The sequence below is a fragment of the Onychostoma macrolepis genome, chromosome 01 (genome assembly GCF_012432095.1).
Source record: "Onychostoma macrolepis isolate SWU-2019 chromosome 01, ASM1243209v1, whole genome shotgun sequence".
NCBI classification, from domain to species: Eukaryota; Metazoa; Chordata; class Actinopteri; order Cypriniformes; family Cyprinidae; genus Onychostoma; species Onychostoma macrolepis.
In genome coordinates, this window is record NC_081155.1 from 7,860,612 (window position 1) to 7,883,936 (window position 23,325).

The window sequence follows — 23,325 nt, forward strand, 5'->3', positions numbered from 1 at the left end:
GATTTTATGAATCTCCTCTTTGATTCACAAAACTGTACTCAATTTTACTGACAGCAGCTTTATCTCTAAATTAGACACTGAACGAATCTGAACTTTGAGCCTTTGATTCTTTGTTACATTAATTCAAAAGATTTGATTTATATTTTATTTATAAAATGTATAAAAATAGCAAACAATTACTTCAAACATAAATACTTGCTATACTGTTAGATTGTAGATCTGTAGAACTGAAGTGTCAGTTTATTTGTAAAACAAATGCGAACAGACAGAAAGAGAGAGAGCAGGTTGGACTCTGGGGGTCGTGGAGGCGGGTATAAATCTGAGCTGCTGCAGGCTTACAGATGCTCACAGGAAGAGACACACAGACAGAGAGGATGGACGTGAAGCTGCTGTTTCTGACTGTTGTTCTTCTCTCCTCAGCGCTCCTCACACTATGTGACCCGCTGTGAGTATCAAACACTCTGTTTGTTCATGGAGTCACTAACAGATCTGTTCTCAAACGCTCTGATTTGATCTCCTCAGGTATGTTCTGTCAGCTCCTAATTTGCTGAGGGTGGGTTCCTCAGAGAACGTGTTTGTGGAGGCTCAGGATTACTCTGGAGCAGCTATTGAAGGGAAGATCATTGTAAAGACATTCACATTGAAAAATGTAGAGATACTGTCTAAATCAGTGACACTGACTGCAGACAACAATTTCCAGATCCTTACAGATATAAAGGTGAGAGTGCAGTAATTACAGTGCATTGATGTCTCATTCTCATTATTCTATTATCAGATATAATTCAGACTGACTGATTATCTGTCCTGTAGATCCCTGATTATCAGATGTTATTCCCTGATGATCCTCTGGAGAAGCAGTATGTGTATCTACAAGCTCAGTTTCCATCCACCACTCTGTAGAAAGTGGTCATGGTCTCATTCCAGTCTGGATATATATTTGTACAAACAGACAAGCCCATCTACACACCTGCTAGCACAGGTATGATTAAGTGCTAAAAACATGACAAATATAGAGTGCATTTATGAACTTAAAACTTTAAAACATCAGCATGGCATAATTCAGTTTATTATTAAACTGCCTGCTGCTTTTGTATCTGCACAAAATAAAATGATCAGTATTCAGTATTTCAGTTTTTATTTTGACTTCTTTTGCAGTTTATTACAGGTTTTCTCTTTGACACCCAACATGAAACCATTCAGTCAGTCTGGAATCACAGTGGAAATCAAGGTAAACACTGTTAATTCTCAATGAAAAATTTGTAATGAGTATCATTGTACTGACGATCTCAGCAGTCGCAGTGTTAAAGCTGATTTCTGTGTTACTTAAGAATCCTCAAGGCATCACAGTTTCATCAGATAATATGTTTCTAGTAAAAGGAATGAAGTCTGGAAGATACACCATTCCTGAGATTGCCAGGTATGTTTGTGTGTGAATAAACACTGTGAAGACTCATCCTGAGTGAACTGACTGGATTTAATTTCCAATGTTCCATGATGTCTACCTCAGGATAATAACTCTTGAAAACAAAACAGCAGATACTCGTGAATGTGATCTGTCTTATAAGGTTGATTTAGTCTTTTGTATAATGCTTGTTTATAAATGTTGCCCAGCCCTGGGATCTGGAAGGTGGTCACACGGTTCTCAAACACTCCTCAGAAGACGTTTACTGCAGACTTTGAGGTCAAAGAATATTGTAAGACCTGTGTCTATAAAATCTTGTTGTATAAGAATATGATAAGTCAAAGAATGTGTTTGTTTATTTTTTGTGTGTGTGTGGTTTGGTTTTAGTGCTTCCAGTATTTGAAGCAACATGATCTCACAGAATTCCGTGTAATGTTCACGGACTTAATTAACCTCCGAATCTGTGGTGACATCACGGAATCGCCGAAAATTCCGTGATGGGCTCACAGAAAAAAATCTGTGATGGGCTCACAGAAGTGATACCAATGTAAGTCAGTGACAGGCATCAGCCGTGCTCCACGCACAGATCCACTCCCAGTCAACAATTTGATCTCACAGTGATGTCACCATGAGCTCACAGGATACTCGTGATGAGGTCACAAAGTGAGGTAGCAGTGAGCTAAAAGTGTAACCTCACAGCGCCCTCACTGTGCTCATACTAATGTGAGGTCAAAGTGCACTCACTGCACAGAGACTAGGTACCCAGCATCCATTGCAGCACAAAGCTTTTGATCATCACCGTTGTTGAGATTCATACACTGATTCTTGATGTCTTGATGACACAGTAGTTCAAAATATTTGTCTTATCATGCTTTTAAAATCTTTCATAAGCGATTATGTCACTGCTGGGTCCTACGCTGTATAATCACAAAGCTATTATAAAAACTTTAGATTAATGACTCCTCACAAAGACTACATAATGAATCTAGGTGATGGTTGCGCCGTTATCGTCAGTAACAAACCAATATCACCTGGTTGCAGTCTCTTTTTGGTTTTTCTTGCCATAATAAATGTGCTTTTCAAACACAGTTACAGCAGCCCCAAAAAATATAATGTTATAAAGTCAAGGGTCAAGAGCCCAACTAAAGCAAACACTACTCACCACGATGGTAACGTGAAACAAAACAATAAAACATCATCATCTAAATCTCTGTTCATTCTCAATAAGCGCTTTTGTAGATGTCTAACACCCCGCCCCCTCCTGTTCAACATTTTGAGTTCACAATGAGCTTTTTTATTTTCTTTTAATGGTCACCATTGTTGAGGTTCATAAGCTGATTCTTGATGTCTGTGTGAGTCCAATTACTGCCATAGATTGAAACTTTTTGTGGACAAACTGTTTAGAAACTCCTTTGTTAACTGACTGTAACAAACACTTTTACTGTAATCAATGCAACATTCATTTAACCAGAGATTAGACACACAACGAGTCTGCGTTTACTCTCAATGAGATCAGTTCACTTACAGATGATTGTCATTATAAATATATGACAACCAACTACCGATCATTTCCTCTGGGTTTGGAGCTGTAACAAATATGCTCGAGGAACACATGGTTACAACAAACAAAAAGAACAAAAAAAAAACATCTAATACATAAGTCAAGGGTCAAGAGCCCAACTAAAGCAGACACTGATCTCTAACATGGTTGCTTCAATTGAAACAATAAATCAACATCTAAACCTTAGTTAATTCTCAATAAGATCTTCTGTAGATGTCTGACTGAAATAAGTTCAGAGCACTCATAATTGTTAGTTTTAAAAACTTAAATGTTTTAAGGCAATCGGTTTACTCAAACGGTTTGTTACCCTAACTTGTTGGGTTTTACAGCGATGAACTGTTGCCTACTAACAATATAGTTAATGTTACTCAATTTTTATAAGTAATTAGTTATGTAATTTAATGAAAAATATTAGGTAGACATTACTTAATTTCTTTTAGTTTGTCATAGCTGTAAAATTTAGGTACTCTTTACTCAATATATAGGATAGAATCTACTCAAAAAAATTAAGTGCAAATTGTTACCTCAATTTTATTGAGTAAATATAGTGGATTACTCAATTTTATTGAGTAAATATAGTGAATCATTTTTTACAGTGTAGGGTAGGGGTGGGGTCAGGTACTCCAGTGAAAGTATAACTGCATCGGAGTCACTCTTTTTACGTGGTCCGATGCAGCGCTGGTGTTGAACCAGTGAATCCGTGCATGGACCACGGCTGATGCCTTCTGTGAGAAACAACCTGATCTCACAGAATTCCGTGTAATGTTCACGGACTTAATTAACCTCCGAATCTGTGGTGGCATCACGGAATCGCCGAAAATTCCGTGATTCCACCACAGATTCGGAGGTTAATTAAGTCCGTGAACATAACACGGAATTCTGTGAGATCAGGTTGTTTGAAGTGAAGTTAAAGCCCAGTAAGTCATTCTTCTATGTGCGTGACGAGAATCTGACAGTCAACATTGAAGCCAAGTAAGATGAAATATTTTCACTGTATTCAAGATCAGTCTTTAATGTGTTATTTAAAATCAAATTGTTTGCAAACTACAAAATAATGTACCATGCACAACCAAAACTTGTCTGGATCAGAGGTGTCAAGTAACGAAGTACAAATAATTTGTTACCTACTTAAGTAGAAATGTTGGGTATCTATACTTTACTGGAGTAATTATTTTTCATTTACATTTTCACGCAATTATCTGTACTTTCTACTCCTTACATTTTAAAAATAGCCTCGTTACTCCTATTTTATTTCGGCTTGTTTTCATTCCGGCTTGTCATCGTTCAAAAAAAAAAAAATCCACCATCCGGATAGAGTGAATTTGATTGTGGTTGGATGAGAAGTATAAACATATACCATTCCAACACCCTATTGGTTTGTACACGAACCATCGCACCTGCACATGACACAAATCACGTCACACTTCAGCAAGGACATAGCCAGTGTTGGGGTCGTTACTCAAAAAAGATTATTTCTTAAAAGTTATTATTTTTCCACTACTGGCTCATTTATCAAACGGGTGCTTTCTCTTCGTCCTCCGCAAATTAAGCTACAGTAAGTCGTTCGGTAGAGAGACGTTTGAATAAATTAGCGTTTGGGATTGACAATGTTGTGATAAGTAGGCTATACTAACTTTGTAACTTGTTACCCCCAACACTGGACATAGCAGACGCATGTAGCCAAGTACGAAGATGTCCGTGGCAGAGTCTCAAGAAGAGAACTCGAGCGAAATGTAACTGATGTAGATTACCCTGTTGTTGTACATATTTTGACAGCACTAATGTTTATTGTATATAGACAACCATACAAGGGTAATTGTTACTAAGCCTGCCCTGGGTACAGCAATTTTCTTGTCCGTTGCCCTCACAGATTCCTGCAGCTAAGCTTGGGTGTACATTTACATTTCAGTAAAGGTTATTGATGACATGCTTCTGAAGTTTGACTTTTTGCAACATTACAATATTTATAGGCAACTAGTCATCATATCTTCCGCTCCATGAAACACGTTAATGCTCAGTAGTACACATATATGGTTCTTTAATGTATTTACATTGTACTAAAATGCGTTCATTTTTAATGGGCATATATGCGGCTGAAACAGGTAGCCTAGTGCATCCCAAATTTTTCAACATCAACATTTTAATATAACATTATAGTCATTATGGCCTTTAGAAAAATGTTTTTTTGAGGAGGTGGGGTAGTGCACAATAGGCCCCTGTGGCGCGGCCTAAGCTTTTGTCCTTAATGACATTTTTTTCCTTTACTTTTATACTTTAAGTAGTTTTGAAACCAGTACTTTTACACTTTTACTTCAGTAAAAAGCTTGAGTTGATACTTCAACTTCTACAGAAGTCTTTTTAAAGCCTAGTATCTATACTTCTACCTGAGTAATGAATGTGAATACAGAGGTGGGTAGTAACGAGTTACATTTACTTTGTTACATTTACTTGAGTACATTTTTTGGGTAACTAATACTTTTAGATTATATTTAAAAATGGGTACTTTTACTCTTACTCAAGTACATTTTTAGTGAAAAAAACGGTACTTTTACTTCGTTACTGTGGGCGATGCTCCTCTCGTTACTTTATCTTAATGCAATACAAGTTAAAAATCCTTCAATTTATTCCAAACGCGCCGTCTACTTTTTTTCTGGGCAATGAGCGATGCCCGTTCGCGAATGATTCGTTCTTTTGAGTCAATTCTGTTCGAAGGCTTGATCAAACCATTTGGCAGACCAGTGAATCGGTTCACAAATCAGTTTGAATGATTCGTTCAGTTCCCTGCCGCACGCGCTGAGTCATCTGAAGCGGTTCTCACTCAGAGTTGTAACATCAAGAGCGTTGAAGACGTGGCTTTGGATCTACAGTCAGTTGAAAGCAAATCTGCAAAGGCTATGGTTTGCTAGCTATGAAGATCTTTATTAGATGAACACGGCGTGTGCTGTCGGTTCCACGGGTATAGATCCGATTACAGTACACGATACCACCAGTTTGCTGTACATGTACCTTACACATTAAATACAATGTATAATTTATTCATTAAATAAGCTGTGACAGAGTATGAAATAAACACCCGCCAAACCCGCGTTATATCCAGGAGGAATGCCTTGCCTAGACAAAATTAATATTGATATTTTCACAATATTTACGCTTGCAGAAATAAAGGCTACATTTGTTTACATTTTGCAGAACAGACGGAAGAAGATCTGTCAATGTGCATTTGTTTCGTTATGTTCAGATGTTCTGTAGCGATCATGTGAGGAGTTTTCACTCTTCTCCGTGTCAGAGGTTATATACATTTATAATACATAATTAAACTTATCAGCTGTTACTCCAGTTTTCAGAGTCATACGATCCTTAAGAAATCATTCAAATATATTGATTTATTACCAGTGTTGTTGAAAAAATGTTTGGTTTATGCTGGTTATGTATGTTCTGAAGCTGGGATGCTGGTTTATGCTGGTCTTGAGCTGGTCGGACCAGCTTAGGACCAGCACATGACCAGCTTAAACCAGCTAAGGACCAGCTTAAATCAGCTCAAACCAGCATCCCATGCTTCAAAACATACCTTACCAGCATATGCTGTTTTTTTCAACAGGGAACAGTTTTGCTGCTTAATATTTTTTGGAACCTGTGACATTTTGTTCAGGATCCTTTTATGAATAGAAAGCTAAAAAAAACAGCATTTATAATAAATCAGGCTGATAAAAATTCTGATTTGCATCACTGAAATAAATGACATTAAAAAAAAAAAAACATTAAAAGTATTTTGAACGGCTGTGTGTGTGTGTGTGTGTGTGTGTGTGTGTGTATATGTATGTGTATATATACAGTGGGGTAAAAAAGTATTTAGTCAGCCACCAATTGTGCAAGTTCTCCCACTTAAAAAGATGAGAGAGGCCTGTAATTTTCATCATAGGTATACCTTAACTATGAGAGACAAAATGAGCAAAAAAAAATCCAGAAAATCACATTGTAGGATTTTTAAAGAATTAATTGGTAAATTCCTCGGTAAAATAAGTATTTGGTCACCTACAAACAATCAAGATTTCTGACTCTCACAGACCTGTAACTTCTTATTTAACCCCTTAACTGTCACCCACAGTTTTGAACAGAGACGTTATAGTGCACTATCCAAACTTAATTTTTTATAATTCATGAATGAAAATATTTTGTAACATGATTTTAATGTACCATTTACATGGTAATGCAATGTCTGATTTTAAAATGGGTTTCAAAGGATGAATTTCGAAATTTTAAGTTTTCTACTGATAAATAATTTCTTATGATTTCTAATTCGTGATAGAGAAAAAGGCAACTAAGAAGACTTTCTGTGACAAAGGTCAGAATTCATGTCATGATGTAGATTTTTTTCAGGTGCACTCTTGTCATAAACAGAGGTGTCAAATCCAGGGTCAGAAAGTAAAGTCCTGCCATGTGTTTATTCCACCCATGAACTCAGCAGCTGATTTCACCAGAGGAGGAACCAACTCATTCCTTTCAAGTCACAAGCAAGTTTCGAGTCAAATCCCAAGACCTCAACGAGTTGAGGTAATTAAGAGATAATTGAGAGACTAATTAAATGATGATTGTGCATTAGTGATGAACACCTGCTGTTACTGTGAATCACAGAGGATCAGATGTTGATGTTTTATTGGTTAAAATGATACCACCATCATGGAGATCAGTGTTTGCTTTAGTTGGGCTCTTGACCCTTGACTCCTGTGTTAGATCTCTCTGTAGCAATGCATGTGCTGTTGTAAAGCGGAGAGATCAGTGCTGCAGTGAGCAACTGTTAGTTGTTTTCATATGATGAGGTAATCATCAGGTGCTTACCTGTTTGCATCCAATATACTGTGTGTATATATATATATATATATATATATACACATACAACATTTTCATTTTTAATTTATGTTCTGCTTTTGAATAAACAACTCTGTGAAACCACAGTGCGCAATGAATTTACTACTGTAGCAGTTATAGAGAAAAATTTTAAATCTAATGCATTTAAATATTTAAACTCCAGTCTTATTCAGACACACACAGACATCAAGAACCAGCGTATGAATCTCAACAATGGTGACAATCAACAAAATGCTTCATGCTGCAATGCATGCTGGGTAACACCACAGTATGAATAATTATGTCACCACTGTTGAGGATCGTATGATAAGTGTTCATGTCTAAAAGCCTGAGCAATATAATTCTTAATTTTTCCAATATTTAATATTACGATGGCATTTGTTTAATAGTAAATTCCTGCAGTTCTGTAACAGCTGAACGTCAGTAAATAAACCAAAGAGAGACACCTTCATGATGTTCATTCAAGTGACATAAAAGCCAAAAGTGTAAGCTCATCTGCTTCCTCAAGCTTTTAATTCAGCAATGTGCAAATGTTTGTTGTGAAGCAATATTGCAATTGTTTAAAAGCAATCCATTCTCAGTTACTAAAAGGGTCAAGAGCCCAACTAAAGCAAACACTGATCTCCATGATGGTGGCATCATTTTAACCAATAAAACATCAACATCTGATCCTCTGTAATTCTCAATAACAGCAGGTGTTCATCACTAATGCACAATCAACATTTAATTAGTCTCTCAATTATCTCTTAATTACCTCAACTCGTTGAGGTCTTGGGATTTGACTCGAAACTTGCTTGTGACTTGAAAGGAATGAGTTGGTTCCTCCTCTGGTGAAATCAGCTGCTGAGTTCATGGGTGGAATAAACACATGGCAGGACTTTTACTTTCTGACCCTGGATTTGACACCTCTGGTCATAAATTAATCTATTACTTTTCCTACATAATTTTTAACAGAAAAGTGGTAAAATACCTATTTAGGAGTCTTAGACCTTTCCAACGATATATAGTTTGTCATGATTAGATTAGGATTTAATTGTAAAATAGTGAAGTAAAGGTAGGCGTCCCACAGGGTGGACGGTGACAGTTAAGAGGTTAAACTTCTTCCATGTTATGTGTGGCATTGAACTCGTTATCAGTATAAAGACACCTGTACAATCAAAGTAAAAACTAATGGAAGACCAGAAATGTCAAATGAAACATAGACATGCTAAGACTGAATCTGATTACATTTTGAAGAAATCAACTTTAGCAATTATTGAAAATGAAAGACGTACAAGACCACTGATAATTTTGATCTGGCTTAAAAGATCTCAGTGATCAAACGATCATAAGAACTGTGGAAAAATAGAACCAATGTGAATGCAGAGAGCTGGGACCAAAGTAACAAAGGCTACCATCAGTAACACACTGGAACTAATTGCAGTGATGTTGTGCAGTACATGTAGTCTAAGTTGCTAGAAACATTTGATGATCATATGGTCAGATGAAACCAAAATAGAACTTTTGGTAAAAACTCAACTTGTCGTGTTTGAAGAAAAGAATGCTGAGTTGCATCAAAAGAACACCATACCTACTGTGAAACATTAAACATCATGCTTTCTGTTTTCTGCAAAACCAACGACTGATCTGTGTAAACAAAGAATGAATCATGTATCTGAATTTTGGTGAAATCTTCCATCAGCAAGGGCATTGAAGATGAAATCTATTTTCAGCACAATGATCCCAAACACAGCCTGGGCACAATAGTGAAATCAAGGTCCTGGAGTGGTCAGTCTAGATCTCAAGGAAAATCTTTGAGTCCTGTTAACAGAAAACATTACTGCTCTAGAGGAGATCTGCATGGAGGAATAAAATACCAGCAACAGTGTGTGAAAACCCAGAAGACTTACATAAACGTTTGACCTCTGTCATTGCCAACAAAGTATATAACAAAGTATTGAGATTAAATTTTGTTATTGACCAAATACTTATTTTCCACCATAATTTGCAAATAAATTCTTTAAAAATCCTACAATGTGATTTTCTGGACTTTTTTTTCCCTCATTTTGTCTCTCATAGTTGAGGTATACCTATGATGAAAATTACAGGCCTCTCTCATCTTTTTAAGTGGGAGAACTTGCACAATTGCACAATACTTTTTTGCCCCACTTTATATATATATATGTACACTGTACAAAAATTGCTGTAAAATTTACAGTAACTTACTGGCAATTTTGGTTGCCAGTAAGACTGTAAATTTACAAGAGTACTGTAAATCAATAATTACAATTGTACTGTAAAAATACAGCAAACTCTTGCATGCTGTAAAATTGTTGTGATGGTGTGAACATTTGGTAAACTTATTTAATTTGATTCTACTAAGAATGAACATTTCTTAATATAAAACTGCAAACACTTAATTTGTAATAATAAAGTTACTAAAAACATAACTTTAACTCAAATCGTTGCAGTTTATCATCAGCTATAGCACACATGCATGTGGTAAAGCACTTAACAAAGAGATCATCACTGTATCAGCAACTCTACAGTTACTGTCTTTAAATAAAACAGCAGAACATCAGTGTTTGTGGCTCATCATTGACTGAAGCACAGGCTCTACTCTCCACCACAATGGTGATCCACAAAACTAAATTAGATCTCTCTTGTGCAAAATAACACAGTTCAGTTAAATATTTACTCTCTGTATAGATGACACCTGCTGTTAACAAGCAGAATCACTGAATTAAAGAGAAACAAGAACTACAACTGACTTCAGTCACAGCCTTAGATGAACTTAACTGAAATACAAGACATCATTAAATCTCTCAAGATCTGATTAAACAACTCCACAAACAGCATTACCAGCTTCACACATTACAATTTGACTTTATTTCTGTCATATGTCTATAAAAATTATTTGAGAATTAACATAAGTTTAGTTATTTTATTGAAAACTTTAGTTTGACCTCACCATTGTGGCAGTCAGGGTTTGCTTTAGTTGGGCTCTTGACCATCAAATTTTAATCTTAGTTTTTTTCTGGCTGTTGTAACTGTGTTTGTAGAGCATTTGTTACAGCATGAAAAGCCAGGAAAATGTGTGATTACGTGACCCCATTCAGGGTCGTATAGCGATTGCAAACAACGCACACAAAAAAAATATATCCACACCATGTCTTTAAAGATCAGCCTCTGATTGAGATCAGTGAATCAGGCCACTAGATAATGATTATATCACTATCAATAGTCAATCAAAAGCACGTAATCACACATTTGTTTGGGTTTTCTTGCTATAACAAATGTGCTTTACAAACACAACTACAGTAACCAGAAAAAAGCGAAAATTAAAATTTGATGGTCAAGAGCCCAACTAAAGCAAACCCTGACCGCCACAATGGTGAGGTCACACTAAACGTTTTCAATAAAACAACTAAACTTCTGTTAATTCTCAAATAATTTTTATAGACATATGACAGAAATAGAAGCTGGTAATGCTGTTTGTGGAGTTGTTTAATCAGATCTTGAGAGATTTAATGATGTCTTGTATTTCAGTTGAGTTCATCTAAGGCTGTGGCTGAAGTCAGTTGTAGTTCTTGTTTCTCTTTCATTCAGTGATTCTGCTTGTTAACAGCAGGTGTTATCTATAAGGAGAGTAAATATTTAACTGAACTGTATTATTTTGCACAAGAGAGATCTAATTTAGTTTTGTGGGTCACCAATGTGGTGGAGAGTAGAGCCTGTGCTTCAGTCAATGATGAGCCACAAACACCGATGTTCTGTTGCTTTATTTAAAGACAGTAACTGTAGAGTTGCTGATACAGTGATGATCTCTTTGTTAAGTGCTTTACCACATGCATGTGTGCTATAGCTGATGATAAACTGCAACGATTTGAGTTAAAGTCATGTTTTTAGTAACTTTACTATTACAAATTAAGTGTTTGCAGTTTTATATTAAGAAATGTTCCTTCTTAGTAGAATCAAATGAAATAAGTTTAGCAAATGTTTACACCATCACAACAATTTTACAGCATGCAAGAGTTTGCTGTATTTTTACAGTACAATTGTAATTATTGATTTACACTACTCTTGTAAATTTACAGTCTTACAGGCAACCAGTAAGTTACTGTAAATTTTACAGCAATTTTTTACAGTGTACCTCTTCATTCACTGCTACGAACTGATGGCGGTCAGATAAGTACGATTTGTGAGTGTGAAGAGGCCCAAATGCATTTAGGAAATGAAGTGTGTACGTTGTGTAGACAGATAGATATACTGTAAATACCTTTATGTCAAATCTGCATACATACAGCTCACCCACATACAGTTTTTCCATCAAATGTATTCTAACTAGTTGGTTGAATAAAAATATTTGGAATTTATGTTTAAAAACTACCTCAAGTTTGCATCAGGAAGCTAGTTGGCTAGCCAGTTAGCATCAGCAAACAATATTTTTAAAAATAGGCTATTTTAATTTTGTCTTTCATCTTTAAGTGAAACTGTGAATTGTGATCCGCTGCTATTACTCTATCAGTTAACGGAATTAAAGGTGCAGGTAGTACACTGTTAAAAATGAATTATGGGTCTTGTAATTTTCATTAAAAAAATTAAGGTGATAATTAAAAATAGTGAGTATATTTCATTAAAGAAACTGTGATTCAGTGTTGTATAGAAAATATTGAGGACTTTGTATTAAAACCAAGAGATGTGTTTTCCTCATTTTTTAAAGGAAACTTAAGCAGTTTTGAGGCTTGAATTGAGGAACTGATTTAAAAAAAAAAAAAAAAAAAATTAAGGAAAGAAGGCTACCTATTTATTTTAAGAGAATTACCTCAATTTTGCAATTTTATTTTAGAGGTGATTGTTAGTTCCCAGCATGCTTTACATATGGCTGGATATGGAGAGTAAATTTTGAAATGAAATGCTATTTTATGTGTTTTTGAGCGAAGGAATCATCTATTAATGTTTAATGTTCAGTTATGTTTGACATTTGAAAGAGTTTCTGTTACATTGAAGTCTCCATTGTGCAGTGCAATCGTTTGTTACCATTGTGTAAGAGAAGAGTTTATGGTTATGGATACTACTCCTCTAAGGCATTAATCCTTGTTCAATGAACAGTAGCTTTGTTAGTGCTAGAGCAGTATTTTCCTTGAGCTGTTTGGCTGTGTACAGTCTTTTAAATGTACAAAATAACTCAAAATCACAGACTTGTAAGAATCAACTTAAAATAAATGAGCACATTTCACAAATTATATTAAATTCATTGTGTCATAGATTAATTAATTTAGGAGATTTTACATGATTTATTCAGGTAGATTCCATTAAAAATTAAGGTGATAATTAAAAATAGTGAGTATATTTCATTAAAGAAACTGTGATTCAGTGTTGTATAGAAAATATTGAGGACTTTGTATTAAAACCAAGAGATGTGTTTTCCTCATTTTTTAAAGGAAACTTAAGCAGTTTTGAGGCTTGAATTGAGGAACTGATTTAAAAAAAAAAAAAAAAAAAATTAAGGAAAGAAGGCTACCTATTTATTTTAAGAGAATTACCTCAATTTTGCAATTTTATTTTAGAGGTGATTGTTAGTTCCCAGCATGCTTTACATATGGCTGGATATGGAGAGTAAATTTTGAAATGAAATGCTATTTTATGTGTTTTTGAGCGAAGGGAATCATCTATTAATGTTTAATGTTCAGTTATGTTTGACATTTGAAAGAGTTTCTGTTACATTGAAGTCTCCATTGTGCAGTGCAATCGTTTGTTACCATTGTGTAGAAGAGAAGAGTTTATGGTTATGGATACTACTCCTCTAAGGCATTAATCCTTGTTCAATGAACAGTAGCTTTGTTAGTGCTAGAGCAGTATTTTCCTTGAGCTGTTTGGCTGTGTACAGTCTTTTAAATGTACAAAATAACTCAAAATCACAGACTTGTAAGAATCAACTTAAAATAAATGAGCACATTTCACAAATTATATTAAATTCATTGTGTCATAGATTAATTAATTTAGGAGATTTTACATGATTTATTCAGGTAGATTCCATTAAAAACCAAGCCTTAAAAACTACTCAAAAATATTAAGTGTAATATTGTTACCATAATTGTTTTAACCTCTTAACTGTCACCGTCCACCCTGTGGGACGCCTACCTTTACTTCACTATTTTACAATTAAATCCTAATCTAATCATGACAAACTATATATCGTTGGAAAGGTCTAAGACTCCTAAATAGGTATTTTACCACTTTTTCTGTTAAAAAATTATGTAGGAAAAGTAATAGATTAATTTATGACCAGAGGTGTCAAATCCAGGGTCAGAAAGTAAAAGTCCTGCCATGTGTTTATTCCACCCATGAACTCAGCAGCTGATTTCACCAGAGGAGGAACCAAGTCATTCCTTTCAAATCACAAGCAAGTTTCGAGTCAATCCCAAGACCTCAACGAGTTGAGGTAATTAAGAGATAATTGAGAGACTAATTAAATGTTGATTGTGCATTAGTGATGAACACCTGCTGTTATTGAGAATTACAGAGGATCAGATGTTGATGTTTTATTGGTTAAAATGATACCACCATCATGTAGATCAGTGTTTGCTTTAGTTGGGCTCTTGACCCTTGACTCCTGTGTTAGATCTCTCTGTAGCAATGCATGTGCTGTTGTAAAGCGGAGAGATCAGTGCTGTGCAGTGAGCAACTGTTAGTTGTTTTCATATGATGAGGTAATCATCAGGTGCTTACCTGTTTGCGTCCAATATACTGTGTGTATATATATATATATATATATATATACACATACAACATTTTTCATTTTTATGATTTATGTTCTGCTTTTGAATAAACAACTCTGTGAAACCACAGTACGCAATGAATTTACTGCTGTAGTAGTTATAGAGAAAGAATTTTAAATCTAATGCATTTAAATATTTAAACTCCAGTCCTACTCAGACACACACAGACATCAAGAACCAGCGTATGAATCTCAACAATGGTGACAATCAACAAAATGCTTCATGCTGCAATGCATGCTGGGTAACACCACAGTATGAATAATTATTGTCACCACTGTTGAGGATCGTATGATAAGTGATCATGTCTAAAAGCCTGAGCAATATAATTCTTAATTTTTTCCAATATTTAATATTACGATGGCATTTGTTTAATAGTAAATTCCTGCAGTTCTGTAGCTGAACGTCAGTAAATAAACCAAAGAGAGACACCTTCATGATGTTCATTCAACTGACATAAAAGCCAAAAGTGTAAGCTCATCTGCTCCCTCAAGCTTTTAATTCAGCAATGTGCAAATGTTTGTTGTGAAACAATATTGCAATTGCTTAAAAGCAATCCATTCTCAGTTACTAAAAGGGTCAAGAGCCCAACTAAAGCAAACACTGATCTCCATGATGGTGGCATCATTTTAACCAATAAAACATCAACATCTGATCCTCTGTAATTCTCAATAACAGCAGGTGTTCATCACTAATGCACAATCAACATTTAATTAGTCTCTCAATTATCTCTTAATTACCTCAACTCGTTGAGGTCTTGGGATTTGACTCGAAACTTGCTTGTGATTTGAAAGGAATGACTTGGTTCCTCCTCTGGTGAAATCAGCTGCTGAGTTCATGGGTGGAATAAACACATGGCAGGACTTTTACTTTCTGACCCTGGATTTGACACCTCTGGTCATAAATTAATCTATTACTTTTCCTACATAATTTTTTAACAGAAAAAGTGGTAAAATACCTATTTAGGAGTCTTAGACCTTTCCAACGATATATAGTTTGTCATGATTAGATTAGGATTTAATTGTAAAATAGTGAAGTAAAGGTAGGCGTCCCACAGGGTGGACGGTGACAGTTAAGAGGTTAAAATCATGTTACAAAATATTTTCATTCATGAATTATAAAAAATTAAGTTTGGATAGTGCACTATAATGTCTCTGTTCAAAACTGTGGGTGACAGTTAAGGGGTTAAGTAAATAGCCCGTTCCATTTTTTACAGTGTAGAGACACTCCGCCTTTTGCATAGACCAGTGCTACACAGCTCCTACACTCTCAGAAATAAAGGCACAAAAGCTGTCACTGGGGCTTTTCAAAAGGTACATGTTTGTACCTAAAGGGTCCATTTTGGTACCTTGAAAGGTACATATTAGTACTTAAAGTGTACATATTTGAACCTAATAGGTACAAAAGTGTACCTTTTGAGAAGGTACCGCCCCAGTTACAGCTTTTGTACCTTTATTTCTGAGAGTGTAGGATTAAAGCTTCAGTTGAGACCAAAGCGAGAAGAACTACTGCTCCTGAGATTAAAGCTGCACGTGGTGTCCCTCTACCAGCCGCCACTCTACCTCCAACAGCTGCTCAGACAAAACATGCTACTAGTAAGGCCACATCTTTAACCTTGTTAAAGATCCTCATTCTTTCATCCTGCCTTATCTTCTCTACCTCTTTCAACTTCCATCTCTCCCCTTCCTCTCTCTGCTTCTTCTCTTCTTTCTCTATTCTCCTCTGAGCTTCCTTGTACATCTGATATGTGTAATGCACTCTTCCATCACCATTCTGTCTATCTTTTTTTCTGATATTCTCTATCAGTTCAGTGACCTGTCATTCAAACTATTTATTTCATTTAAAAATGTGCTTGCAGTTTTTATACTAAACTTTTTTTAATAATTATAACTCTCACTATTTTTATTCAGTGCTTCAGATTCCTTTCAACTGTAAAAATGTAATGTAAAACATAAATGTAATATATATATATATATAATTTATAAAACAAAGATGTAATTTAAGATCTCAGTAGAAACACAGGACAGACCCTCGGCTTGCCACTGGTGAACCGACGGAGGCCCAGCCGCGGCAAACCGCTGGTGGCGTGCCACCCAAAAAATGCCGGCTGACCGACAGCGTTTTTAGATTGGTCGGCTCGCCGATGGTGTGCCGACGGTGGTCCGACCGTATTAAGCCGCTGAATTTGTGCCACCCAAAAAACGCTGGTGGACAGCCATTGTTTGCTGGGAAAGAACTGTTGATTGAATAAGTACAGCGGTTTCTTTACTCAAAAAACACTATTTATAAAGGCTAATGCTTTTGTTTTTGTTTGTTTGTTTTTTGTTTTTGAGGAGCGGAGAAGAGTTTATCTAGCATCCCAGTCAACAATTTGATCTCACAGTGATGTCACCATGAGCTCACAGGATACTCGTGATGAGGTCACAATGTGAGGTAACAGTGAGCTAAAAGTGTAACCTCACAGCGCCCTCACTGTGTGCTCATACTAATGTGAGGTCAAAGTGCACTCACTGCACAGAGACTAGGTACCCAGCATGCATTGCAGCATGAAGCTTTTGATTGTCACTATTGTTGAGATTCATACACTGATTCTTGATGTTTCTCTTTGTGCTTAAATGACACAGTAGTTCAAAATGTCTTATCATGTTTTTAAAATCCTTCATGGAGGATTATGAGACTGTTGGGTCCTATTCTGTATAATTACAGAGCTATTATTAAACATTTTAGACCAATAACTCCTCACAAAGACTGCATACTGGATCTAGGTGATGGTAGCACTGTTATCATCAGTAACAAACCAATATCATCTGGTTGCAGTCTCTTTTTGGTTTTCCGTGCCATAATAAATGTGCTTTACAAACACAGTTACAGCTGCCCCCAAAAATATAATGTTATGAAGTCAAGGGTCAAGAGCCCAACTAAAGCAAACACTACTCGCCACGATGGTAACGTCAAACAAAACAATAAAACATCATCATCTAAATCTGTTAATTCTCAATAAGCGCTTTTGTAGATGTCTGACAGAAATAAGAACCCCGCTCATCTTTTTGAGTTCACAATGAGCTCACATATTACTCACACTGTGAGGATCACCGTATGAGAATGGTGTGATGTCACTGTGATCATCGCGTGATCTCACGTTTTGACTGGGATTTGTTGTCGAGTCACAGCCAAATAGCTCGTGTGAAGCGCTGATACTTTGGTCAAATAACAGAAAAATCTGAACGCCCACATAATGACAGAAATCTGGGGAAAACGGGACACGAGTAATAAAAAAAAAAAAACCTTCGCTGGTCAAAAGCTTCGTATTTAAACTTGATTTTGGTGAAATGTTTATATTAATATCTAATGACACATGCAACAATGCAAATGAACATATCTGTAGGCCTAAAAATATGGTAACACTATACAATATGATTTCATTAAAATACATTTGTTACAGTATTTATTAATCTTTGTTAATGAAAATACAGTCGTTCATTGGACTTGGGTAAAGTTGGTTTTATATTCGCACATTCGGACTATTGCATTCAATTACTTTGTTAACCACACTACATTGGACATTCAGCGGACATTCGCAAGTAAGTATGATATTAAAACAATACTTAGCCATTTTGATCGATTGTGAAAAAAATGTAGTAGGTTGACAATGATTTCGCTGATTAGAATTTGCAAAAAATAACTTTATTGCACATATAATTAGAAAGTTATTGAACGCGGAAATGTGTGAATGTTGTGAATGTGCGAATATAAAACCAACTTTATCCAAGTGTTCATTGGTAGTTCATTAGTTCACAGTGCATTAACAAATTTTAACAAACAACTTTTGATTTTAATAATGCGTTAGTAAATGTTGAAATGAACATTAAGATAAATGCTGCAGAAATATTGTTCATTATAGTTCATGTTAACTACACTAGTTAACTAATGTTAACTACTGAACCTTATTGTGAAGTGTTATAAATGTATCTGTATACAATAAAGCCACAATATGAACTACCAATAGGAGGTTTCCGGCCAACAGCAAAAATTTATTTTGCCTATGTCACAATTTGAGGTCAGTCCGGCCCTGTAGTTGACTCTGATTATGTCTATCTGCTTGAATGACAGTTTTATTGATCACTGAGAGAGCATTGACTTGGTATGATGTTGGTTCAATAGAATTTTTTTATATTTTTTTTAAATGGCTTGGATGTAGTAAACTACTTTTGCTGTGTTGCCGTACACTGTAAAACCCGACAAGTTAGAGTAACTCAAACCGTTTGAGTAAACCGATTGCCTTAAAAACCTGACACGTTAGGTTAACTCAAACCATTTGAGGAAACTGATTACATTAAACAATTTAAGTTTTTAAAACTAATAGTAATGAGTGCTCTGAACTTATTTCAGTTGAGTTCACTGATTAAGATATATACCCGACAAGTCACGGTAACTCAAACTGTTTGAGTAAACCTATTGCCTTAAAAACCCAAGTTAGGGTAACTCAAACCGTTTGAGGAAACTGATTACCTTAAACCATTTAAGTTTTTAAATCTAACAATTATGAGTGCTCTGAACTTATTTCAGTTGAGTTCACTAAAATAAAATATACAATGCAGTTAAGTAATTAAGTGATTAATTAAGTGCTGATTGAGCATTAGTGATGAACACCTGCTGTTAACAAACAGAATCACTGACAGAAAGAGAAACAAGAACAACAACGGACTTTAGACACATGCTTAGATTAAATCAACTGAAATAAAATGCATTAAATCTCAAGATCTGATTAAACAACCCCACAAACAGCATCACCAGCTCCACTTATTAATAACCAGACTGACTTTATTTCTGTCAGACATCTACAGAAGATCTTATTGAGAATTAACTAAGGTTTAGATGTTGATTTATTGTTTCATTTGAAGTAACCATGTTAGAGATCAGTGTCTGCTTTAGTTGGGCTCTTGACCCTTGATTTCTGGGTTATTAAATTATTAAATTAAATTAATTTATTTATTTATTTTTCTTTAGCAAAACAAGGAGTCATTGAAACGTACAAGCTCACTATGAATTTCTAGTATGTGAACACATGTTCTAATAATTTGTCATGTCAAGAAACCATTTTATTTGTAACTTATCAGTATGTGCTTATTTAGACTGTTTTCACACTTGGTTTGTTTACTTGATCGGAGCCTGAGTTCGATCCCGTCTCACTTTTCCCGATGGTATGTTTGCGTCATGAACATGAGTAATAGTGACAGCTGGTAACTAGATAATGACTATAGCAAAGACTGCAGTATTTACTGTGCTTTGACGCTGATGCAACTCACTTTACAAAGTCAGTTTATTCAGTGACGAGCAGCTTGTTACTACAGTATAATAATTCTGAGGTCAAACAGACTCGGGCTCACACCAAAAGCTCTAGTGTGAAAACAGCCTTAAATGCAGACTGAGAAGATGAAGCAAAACTACAAAACCTAAGAGACCAGTTAATAACATCTGCTCTAGATCTCCATTTTCTCAGCTACAAAAGTGATAAAATTGATGCCACCATGACTATTCTGGATATTGGCTTACCGACTGGATTTGATGTTGAAGAAAATTATCTTAAAATGGTATTGTGATGAAACTGATGCTTCACATCTGTATTTAGAAGAGGAATCTAACACACATCTGCAGACAGGACATAAAGCATTTTGATCGTGTCTTGTATTGTTTTTTTGTTGTTGTTTTTTCTTTTTTTCTTGTCCTCAGTTGTCTTCAGGGAAGGAGAGATACATTCAGAAATATGAAAATAATAAAGTGCTGTCAGAGCGAGGATCCCTCATCCTTTACTTAGATAAGGTATGTAAGCAAACTATCATTCTATCCCAATGGCTAGCCTGAAAAGTATATGATTTTGCTTTAAATTTCCATGAAATATTGTTGAATTCTTGATTCTGATTCGCTGATAAAGTGCTTCATTAATATCCAGTTACTGCACAGCCCTATATTGTGGCTGTCACGAATCCGGTCTATGAACTTCTGTTCACTCACCACCAGAGGTCACTCGCTCACCACATGGACTCTTGCGCTACACTACTGTTGCACTTCACCAGACTACAATTCCCATCATCCATTGCACTGACGACACACACAGCTGATTGCACTAATCACACGCTCACACCTCAGAACGATCACACAATCACACACCCTACATAACCATGGACTTCCCTTCACAGTTTGCCGAGTATTTATCTGTGTATGGCTCTCTTTTTATTTATCCTTCATTTATCCCTCTCCTAGTGTTAGCTGCGATATGGAACCTGTTTCTTGTTTTCTAGTCTGTGTTCCCTGTATTTACCCCTGTCTCACCATTCGGACTCTGTTTATGCCTCGCCTGGACTATTGCTCTTGTACCTGGATTATCTCTCTGCCTTACCCTGTTGGATATTGTTCGCCAATCGTCGACCCACGCTTGTCCTAGGATTACTCTGTGTCTTGCCCATGCCATACCTGCTTGCCGTAGTTTGACCCTGCCTGTGTTTATAACCATGTCTTTGAATAAAACCCTGCAGATGGATCCGCACGTCTCACGTTTCGTTGGCTCTGTTACAGTGGCCAACATATTGCAGTCTTATTTCACATAATATCATAAGCACAAGATAAAGTACTGTAAATATGTAATATATAGCCTATGGCTGTAAAAAAAAATACATTTTGTTTTCTGTCTGCTATGCAAACATAAAACTGTATTTTCAGTAAATGCAACTATAGATTTGTTATTTTAAATTAGATTTATTATTATTATTATTATTATTATTATTTCAGGTGTAAGATATCACATGCAAATCATACTTTTGCTTTGGTTTCTGTATTGTTAGGTTTTGCGTAAAGATCCACAAATAATTTCCTTCAGAATGCACAAGCTGTATAATGTGGGTCTGCTACAACCTGCTGCAGTCACAATATATGAATATTACTCACCAGGCGAGCTGCATCTTCTGTACACTTAAAATGTATCATTTAGCCAAAGTTATTAACAAATGAAAATAATACACTGAAGTAAAGAGGGGAAGGAATAAATCAATACAAGTTGCACATTGTTTTTAAAGTGCAAAACATTGGTCTGTTGTGGGATTACAAATTTATTTAAATGTTTAATTTAGATTCCAATGTAATAATGTACAAACTGAAGAAGTTATATACATTGTATTTAGCATTTATGGTGAAGATGATGACATCAGATGAACGATTCAAGAGGTCCCTGCCAGTTCCTGTTCTCTTATTGTAAGTCTAATGAGCCAGACGACGGAGACTCTTGCCTTTTGTTTGTAATGGCTCTAGGGGCCCCGGCCTCAGTCTTTGGGTAGTTAGGCTGATTGGATTAGGAGTGATTAAATCAGGCAAGATGCTATACCTGAATACTTCATTTGCATGCTTTGTTTAAGATCATCACCCAGGTGCTTGGTCTCCATTCCTAAGCACTGCCCCCTAAATGTATATAAACTACAATGTATCACTGCTTTAGTTAGATTTTCGATGACTACAGCTACCGACAGCTTGTGTTCTCAATAAAAGAATCCTGCTGAAGATACAACCCGAAGTCTCCTGGTCTTCACTTCTGAGTTGCCTAAACTTTAGAAGATATAGGTTTACAACAGATGGTGCCGTGACCCGGATAGAGTTCCAGCTTCCTCACCTGAATCCAGATTGAAAACTTCAAGCTCAAACAAAGATCTGCTTCCAGACTGCATCTTTTGGAATCCAGCGAAAACTTCAAGCTGAACAAAGATTTCCAGACTGAATTTTCTCTCAACCAAGGTTGTGGTGAGTGCTGTCTCTAATCCAAAAGAACCTTTAAGACCAGTACAAATTTGTTTATCCTCTGCGCCGACAGAGAAGAGTTAACAGACAGCTGTAGGGTTTGGTTAACTAAGTTTTCCTCTAAAAATGTACTTTTAGAGATGAAGTTACCCTCTGTCCAGGCAGGGAAGTTTAGCATCAAGTGCTAATATTGTTTTATCCTCTGTTCTGTGTAGGCAGGGAAGATTGGCATTTACGTGCTAGTTATTTTGGTTTATCCTCTTTTCACAGAGAAGGTTAGCATTTCAGGCTAATAATTTTGGTTTATCCAAATTAGGGAAGTTATGTGTGACGTGTTGGTAATTTGGAAAGTTAACAATAGTTAAGCTGTGTTAACAAGTGTACCCTCTGTTGATCAGAGAAGTTTTAGTGTTTTGATTGTGTGGTAACAAAGTTAACAATAGTTAAGCTGTGTTAACAAGTGTACCCTCTGTTGATCAGAGAAGTTTTAGTGTTTTTGTTTGTGTGGTACAGAAGAAACGTACAAAATGGTTAGAAGGAATGCTAGGCTGATTCCAACAACAGAAAAGGGTGGTCTTGCGACTCCTTTGTGGTCAGATAGCGAATTCAAATCACTGTTAGGGGAACAAATGAACCTAATAATCACTGAGAAAGTTAGACAAGAACTAACGCAGAAATATGAGATCCATCCAGACAAGACTTGGTCTGTAGATGAGTGTAAAAAGGTATTAGGAGCATGTGTTCGCAAGAACAATGTGAAAGGTATTATCTGCTGCCACAGAGAATTTGGTTTAGCGCTAGCTACACAACAATCTCAGCGTAACTCAGAGCTAGAGAAACAGAACAAAGAGCTCCGTGCTAGAGTATCCTATTTTACTAAGAAATTGAACCACAACAAAGCTTCAGCAAAAACTGATGTGGAAGAAGTTAGTCAACCGAATGACAATTATCCTGAC

General features: G+C 35.9%; 1 pseudogene; it reads left to right on the forward strand.

Annotated features, from left to right (window-relative positions):
• The first annotated feature begins 352 nt into the window (after positions 1-352).
• Positions 353-22,320, forward strand: LOC131545125 (complement C3-like; annotated as a pseudogene).
• Positions 22,321-23,325: the final 1,005 nt, after the last annotated feature.